General features: G+C 39.9%; 1 protein-coding gene across 6 annotated transcripts in view; it reads right to left on the minus strand.

The window, feature by feature from the left end:
- RALBP1 (ralA binding protein 1) overlaps positions 1–8258 on the minus strand; it is a 56136-nt gene extending 47878 nt beyond the window's left edge. For 3 of the 6 annotated variants that reach the window (XM_087931064.1, XM_026699393.2, XM_087931063.1), the window contains exon 1: positions 7917–8258. The gene's annotated coding sequence lies outside the window, so the exon portion shown is untranslated. The remainder of the gene's footprint in view (positions 1–7916) is intronic. The other 3 variants (XM_087931062.1, XM_087931060.1, XM_087931061.1) reach the window with 3 other exon arrangements.

The raw sequence follows: 8258 nt of genomic DNA on the forward strand, positions 1-8258 counted from the left end.
ATTTTGAGCCCACCAAAAATAATTGTCACTGACAGGAAGAGAGAAAAGGAAAAAAGGAGCAAAAGAAAAATAAAAACAAAATTTATTTGATCTAAAGTTGTCTGCTTTGGTCACAGAAGCTGTCCACCACTTCAGGAGGCTAGTGCGACCCAGAAGTGGTGAGCTCAGCACAGCTCCTCAATTTAAGGCAAGAGTCAAAGCAAAAAGGAAAAAAAATGGCTGACCCTTTAAAATTGCTACAAGCCCTGACAGATCAGAGGCTTGCAAGCCAGTGCTGGCTGCACCGAAATCAATTTGGCAGTCTCAAGCGTCTCACAGCTGCCACGGTGCTCTGGTGACTGGACAGGGGGTTCAATCCAGATGGCAAGTACCCCCCCAAGGGACAATCCTGGAGACAAACTGCAGAATTGTTCCAAAATGTCTGAAATGGCTGCCAACGCCGAAAAGAGGCAAAAGCGCCTTGCGGTTTTCGCCGTTAGCACAGATCAATAAGAACGGATCGGGAGAAAGTGAGTTGAATAAGACACTGACTCCCAGCCCACCCCCAACCCCGGGCCACATGGGCTCTCAGGGGCACCTCCAACCAAATTTACAATCACAATTCCAAAAACCAGTCTACCAGCAAAGAATTTTTTAAAAAGGCAGTCAAAAAAAAGCAAAAAACAAAAGTGCTGACCAGCAAGCCGGTTACCTGTCAAACCTGCTCTAAGCCTCTAGAAGAAAAAAAAACCTCAATCCAGGGGGTGAAGATTCTTCTACAATCTGAACTATTCAGAGCCCTTAAAGGGTAGTCTGAACATGCTGAGACCGAATGAAGAACTGGGGACCGTTACCAGGGGGTCTGTCCTCAGTTTTTCAATTCGGTCTGCAGAGCTATGAGACTAGAGACTACCCATCCTGGATTCTCCCTTTGGCTCACTGGAGAAGATGCCCATCCCTTTGTCCAAAATGAGCAGGAATTCCATTACTTTTTCCCCCCATTATTTTTCATTAAATATATCAGGAAGACTTATCCAGGAAAATTTACAGCCATCACCTCATAACTTTAATTACCTCCTGGCAAATTCTCAGGATTAATTAATCCATGGAAATTATCAGTTTACGTAATACACTAAACCTAATCAACAGCTTTAATCAAAAGAAAAGTATAATGGCATTCCTGATGAAATTGGCAGGATAAATATGTTAAGCTTGTTTGTACTGTACTTACCATTGTCTAAATATACCTTTCCACCACTTCCCAAGCATTCTATTCCTTTCCAGGCAATCCCCTTGTATTAATTTTGAAATCAAAGACTTCTTAGCACAGAGCTATTTTTTAGGCTAATAATATAGCATTAGGGATGGAGTAATTCTACAATTCCTCTGTACTATACAGGCAATTAATAGGCACAAGTTCCCAAATATAACCATTCTTCCCCCAGCCCTTCAAACCACCATCATCTAGTGCTCCAAATTGTCAAAACAATGCCAGATCCACGTTGGGTCTCCCTGAATGCCAGAACTGAGATCCAGCAAATGAAGGAAAAAGCAAGCAAGGAGATTTTCTTGGCAGTACTTCGTTCCTTAAATTGCCTCAAGGCACTAGAAATGTTTCTCAATTGTCTGTAAGAGTTTGTCAGAAGAAATGGGCAAATGCAAGAGAAAACATGAAGACCTGCCTATCATATAACTACTCTGATTCAAGCTACATTTCAACACCATGTCTCTCCTTTTATTTTTATCCTTCCTTTATTATTTTTATGAATAAGTCAAGGTGGCAAACATACCTAATGTTCCTTCTTCGTATTTTCCTCGTAACAAACTTGTGAGGTAGGTTGGGCTAAGTGTGTGTGACTGACCAAAGGTCACCCTGCTGGCTTTCATTCATAAGGTGAGACTCGTACTTAAGAGTTTCCTGGTTTCTACCTGATTGATGCTTCAGCCAGTAGACCAAACTGGCTCTACTATATGTGTCAATGCTCCATTGGTACTTAAAATATATATTTTGAATATAAATTATTGGGGGCTGCGTCTTTAGCAAAGCAGAGTACAAATGCTTGTATCAGATGAATGAGTCCCACAGACTGGCATGACAGCAAATTAGCAGTGGTGCACAACAGGCTGCCAAAATCTTCACCACTTTATCTTCCTGGTTTCCCCATTTTGAAGGTGGGATTTATACACATGAAATAAAAATTGGAAATTCAGAATAACTACTGCAACTGGCAGAAGACACAACATCTGTCTATTTAGAAGCATCTTTCAAAATGTCTGCTAAAGTTTTAAAGCCAAAAATAACCTCAGTAGATATTCAAGTTTTTTTTCCAACATCTTTTCCAAGGGAGTTCCAAGACTCTCCTAGGGTCCAATGCATCCTTTCCCTTCATGTTAATTTTAAGGTGGGATGGAGATTCACGAAGCAATACTGTATACTACATAATTATAATGTAGACCTTTAATTTTCCATTCATTTACTTCAATTGCAGAATATAGGTTTTATTTTAAGGCAAATCATGACTTAGCTGATGGGAAAGTTTTGTTTTGATTACAATTAATTTACATCCATACAAGCCAGTCTGAAATATAATACATTTTTCAACTGAAAGAATAAAACGTCTCTAGTGTACACTATGTGCTGGTAGAACAAGTTTTCATTTCAAAAAACAATATCACGGGATAAAGATGATCAGGCAATTCATTGTTCCCACATGAATCACAATCACACTGCAATTACTATTAGTGAAAGGATTTATAATGATGCAAGTTTCACAGGCAAAGCAAATACTAAACCGTACATGATGCAAGAGGTTTCTCCTCTTACTGTCAGGGCTAGTGATAGCTTGTTAGAGAAATTCTACCAAGTGTGTATTAATCTTTCTCTCCAAGGGCAATACTATTCTAAAGATCCATATGGCTATTTTAAAATGAAATTTTAAAAAAATGAAGTGCAAATCAAAATTTTCCTATATTTTATGCAGTCTGAAAGGTGTCTGCATTTCCAACCTGGTCAGGCTGAACAGGGACAGACATACTGCCACTACGTCTTTATCCTTAGTAAACCACAGCTGGACAACCCGAGAATCTAAGGCAAAGGCCTCCAAACGTGGAGAATTGGTTGGACAATTCTGGAAGTTGAAGTCCACAAGTCTTAAAGTTGCCAAGTTAGGGGATCCCTGATCTAAGACTAAAGCAGAGATTTTCCACACCTTTCCTATTTTCTCTTTAAGATCTGGATAATAATATGTTCCCCCAGTATTGTAACATATGGGGAAGATTCTCAGGCTGGGGTGAAAAATACTAAGATCAACTCCATCTGAATAAAAGTCAGAGGTCAATGAAGATCACATGCAGGAATCACTTTCAATTTCATGATCCAAATGTCACCAGCACATAGTCTGTTTTTGCAGTATTGCTTTTTATGGGGCTTTTTCTCTGATAAAACACTCAAAACTTACTATGGTGTATTTATTTAAAAGACTTATATCATCGCCCATCTTATGAAAGAACTGTAAATGGTTCATAACAATAATAATAAACAAAAGGGAAAACAAAGATCTGGAATCTAAAACAACATTTTTGGGTCCATCTAACAATATAAACCCCAGAGTCCAACCTTATCTTATTCCAAAACTTGGAAGGAAAGCCAGCTCTTGAGGGCTTTCCAGAAAGCTAAACCAGTGGGGTCCTACCAGATTCCTGCTGCTCAGGCGAGGGGCTGTTATAGAAATGTCACATTTCATAGGTGGATGGCAACACTTAAAAGACATCCCATACACAAAAGCCTAGGGTTCTTCTTCCCTCCATACCAGGGGTCTGCAACCTTAAACACTCAAAGAGCCATTTGGACCTGTTTCCCACAGAAAACACTGGGAGCCAATAATTTAACAACCGGTGTGACTGGGTAGGTGTGGCCAACTTGACATCATTCACTCCCACCCAGTCATCTCCTGCTCTGGAATATGGAGTGAGTCTCCATCCCTCACCATCATCCTTACCTCAGGCCAAGAGAGGAGTGACGGGGAGGGGTGGGGTGGGGCCAGCCAGTGGTGGGATCAGCCAACAGGGAGTCGCAGAAGAGGGCTGAAAGAACCACATAATGGCTCCAGAGCCACAGATTGCAGACCCCTGCCCCACACCAAATGGAACTGGCCACAAAGGAAGGAGCCAAACCAACACCTTCTAATTCCTGAAGCTGTTCCAGAAGGACACCACTGTTACTGGTATCAACAGGCCCCAGGAAAGCAAGAATCAGGACAGTAGTACCACCTTTGTCTCAAGACCTCCAGAGCAGGGGTCTCCAACTTTAGCAACTTTAAGACTTGTGGAGTTCAACTCCCAGAATTCTTAAGACAGCAAAGCTGGTTGAGGAATTCTGGGAGTTGAAGTCCACTTAGTCTTAAAATTGCTAAGGTTAGAGACCTCTGCTCCAGAGAACATCCAGAAGTGTGACCAACACTGTCTGCATATTGTAACCCAGCCTAAACCCACAGTGGAAAGGATTCAGATAATTTGCTTCATATTAAGGCCTTCTGCTGTTGAAAGGCAGCTGCTCTTTCAACAACCTTCCCTAAGGAAGGAAGGCTGGAATTGATAAATATCTGTTGAATCCAAGTATAGTCTCTAGAAAAGGGGACATATTACTGCCCACTGCAAGATGGCTACTAATTCAGATAGGTTTAAAAGAGTAATAAATAAACCTATAGGATAAAGGTCTATGAAGTACTATTCTTAAGACATCTAGGTAGATGAACAACTCAATACAACGCATCTATCTGTGATGCAGGATAACAAAGGACCCATCCAGCCACAGTTCAATATTTCTAAGGCCTCGATCCTATATAAAGGGTAGCACATAGATATTGACCACAATAAAATCTAAAAGTGGACTGTGCAAATATCTGGAGAGGGAAGTATGTATTGTTTTATTTAGTAGACAAGATGTATGACTGCCAAGTTCCTGTTCCTGCCCCTTTTCCTGTCCAATTGGCTAAAGTGAAGTTCCATGTAGTAGTTTCAGGAAGAAAGGAAATAATCAGGCTAATTTTGGCCAATACTTAGCAAATGCATTTTTAAAAAAAAATGTTTGAAATTTTTCTTTCAATTTATTTTAAAAATCAAGCTCCAATATCTCTCTTCCAACAGCAGCTATTGTTTTAACCACAACAGGCAACACAAAAGTAGGATGAGAATTTAAACATATGACTTTCACATCTGCTTTAGCTTGAAAATAGTTTTAATGATAGCCAAAAATACACGTAAAACTGAACATGAATTTCTCCTCAAAAGGGTGTGATGTTAAAATGTTTGCACAATTCATATTGTTATGCAATGAAGAGACAGTATTTGTATAGGAATGTTCTTTCTTTACTGAAATTCAGATATCATTAGCGGTTTAAGAAAGAAATCCAACTATAGCAAGGTGGGAAACCTTGGTAATGTATTAACCAGGTTAAACTTTAAAAAACTGTTGTTACTAATAATATGCTCACTCGGTGCTATCAGAGCAATTATGATTTGCCAGGGAAGGGGGGGATCTCACAACAGAATCAAGCATAAAATTCTTCATGATATTAACTCCTATAAGGAACAATCTAATTCTAAGTTAAAATAGCTAAAGTAGTAGCAATAGTGGTATGAGCTCCAGTGTTGCGGAATTCTACTACTGTGGAGTTTTGTATTATGCTGCTAATAATTAGCATATGCAATTATAAAAACATCACCATACACAATTTAATGAAAATCCAAACACTATAACACAATTGTTAGATTAAAAACTATAAACATTATGGCTACAGCAGAGCACTTCCCAACTATATTAATTTAATTTGTATCTTACTATTCTAAATGGATTTAAACTTAACAGATTATGAAATCTAAAGAACACAATCAAAATACTAAACATAAAATGGTAATATTTACACAATTACAGCATCAAATGAAAATATTTTTTTAAAAAGGAATTATTTAACTATCAAAAAACTGTGGACCAGATAAGCTTTTTTAGCCTTCCTGGGAGGAAGAGGGCAGTCCAGTGTCTTTAGTAATCATTGAAAAGATTCTAGTTACATCAGAACAGCAAGAGGGCCTCTAAGACAAATAACAAGCTTCAGATAGGATTATGGAAGAGATTACCATTATTAAAATACCCTTGTCCTGGACTACTTAGTTTCAAACTTAAGCTGACAATATGGTCAACTGAACATATGGCAATTTACTTCCCCCCTAATTTATGTTGTTGACGATTTTCAAGAGTTTTGCAGGAATCTAACCTAAATATAGTTAGAAAGCAAATAATTGAAACCGAGTTCATCCTCTTTACAAGACAGCACTTGATGAATCAGCCTAAATTATTAGAAACAAACAACAATTTCCAGGCCACAGCTGCCCATCTATCTAGGGAAAGCACAAGATATATCAGTTGATTATTAGCAACTGATCATAATAAACGACACAGAATAGTAATAAAATAAATAGTATATGAGACAAGACAGATACTCTATTTAGTCACACCTATTCTGTGCTACTAGCTATACAATATATCAGAGTATATCAAAGAAACCAAAGGTAACAGATATGAATACTTATATACAATTAATGAGGGAAAGGCTGAGAAGTATTTAAGCAAAATATAGGTGGGATAGAGAAAGGAATAAAAAGGAATAGAGAACAAAGTACTTCCCATCATAACATCATGAAATTTCAGTCTAAGTAGCACACATTACCAGATTGCTTTACCTGGTAATTTCTTCCCTATTAATTTATCTCACATTAGCCAGGGGATCTCTTTCACATAACAAGCACAAACAATAGCTTTGGCAGAATCAATTACATTATTTCAATATCATACTCCACAACAGATTTAAAAAAAAGAGGACAAATTGCATTGTGGGAGGATACATTTTGGAACTAGTGACTCTAGGCCACAAATATACACATGTGTGAACCTTGATATTCACACATACTAATACAGCTTGCATTGCACATTTCCACCAATTCTTGATAACAGCAGCTGCTGTCACAGTGAGTGCAAATGCATACTCATCAGTTTAAGAATATCCCTTTTGTTTAGAACACATAATTATCTTAAATGTGGCATATGGAAGATCTTAACAGTGCCATGTATAATTACAAAACATGTACTTTTAAATATATCTAATAAATGAAGTTGCTACTGAAATTCTCCCAACAATCCCGCTTCATTACATACTCTGCTTGCATCCGTTTTTTTTTTTTTCTTCACAGAAATTAACCAGAAGTAGCAAACAGACTAAGCAACCAGTTGTTTTAGATTACACTCCAACAAGCCTTCCTGTTGCTCAGGGCTGAGGAGTACATGTCAACCACCTGATGACCATGAATTAATTACCATCCACTAGACTTTCCTTGCCTACTATTTTTCACTTTAATTAGGATGGCAATTCTCAAAATGTACATCTAGCAAAGGATTCTGGAAGTTAGTCCCCAGGTTTGTGGAGGCAACCTGGCCCTTCTAACCAGAGCCACAAAAAGTCTCGTCCACACTTTCATCGTCGAAATCTGGTGCCTTTGAGCAATGGGCAGAGAAATCCGAGGGAGCAATGATAAATGGTAGGCAGACTGCAGAGCATTCATTCCAAGTTTGATTTCCAAGTAGAAATGCAACCTGAAAGCATTGAATGTGGCACATAAAAAGTCCAGGGCAGTTGCGTTGCATCTCTGGAGGCACCCCCACCAAACATCTGAACAAGCGGGGTGCGCGGGAAATGACAGCGCAAGTTCCAGCCAGAACTCAGGGCGCTGTACGGAGTTGAGTACGCATGCGCATTCCAGAGCACGCGTCAGCCACTGCCCATCCCCATCGTGGTCACCGAGGGGCGGCCTCCCTAGTCGGGAATGGAACTTCGGTGGAAGAGAACCTGGAATATGGGAAGGCCATGCATCCTCTTCACACTGACCTGAGGAATGGGGAGAGGTATCCTGCCGCTCGCACGACGGCTGTGCTAACTTCACGTCGCTCCCGGCATCATTCAGACCCCGCTCTGCACTCCAACCCGCCGTCGTCTTACTTGCAAGGTCGGGAAAATAGGAAACAGAAAGAGGCGCATGCGCGGTCACCCTTTTCTCCGTCTTTCTCGTTCTGTTTCTTCCAGCCTTTCGGCAACCTAGGTTAGAGGCCGGAATAAGCGCGCAAGCGCATGACGTACCAGGGAGGAGCCATCATAGCGACTGAGCGACCGATCTTCTCTGGAGGATCAAAGAAGGCAGGCGAAAGGGTTGCGCCTGCGCGCTCACTCCCT

The sequence above is a fragment of the Pseudonaja textilis genome, chromosome 3 (assembly GCF_049901715.1).
Source record: "Pseudonaja textilis isolate UNSWEBS1 chromosome 3, rPseTex1.2, whole genome shotgun sequence".
NCBI lineage: Eukaryota > Metazoa > Chordata > Lepidosauria > Squamata > Elapidae > Pseudonaja > Pseudonaja textilis.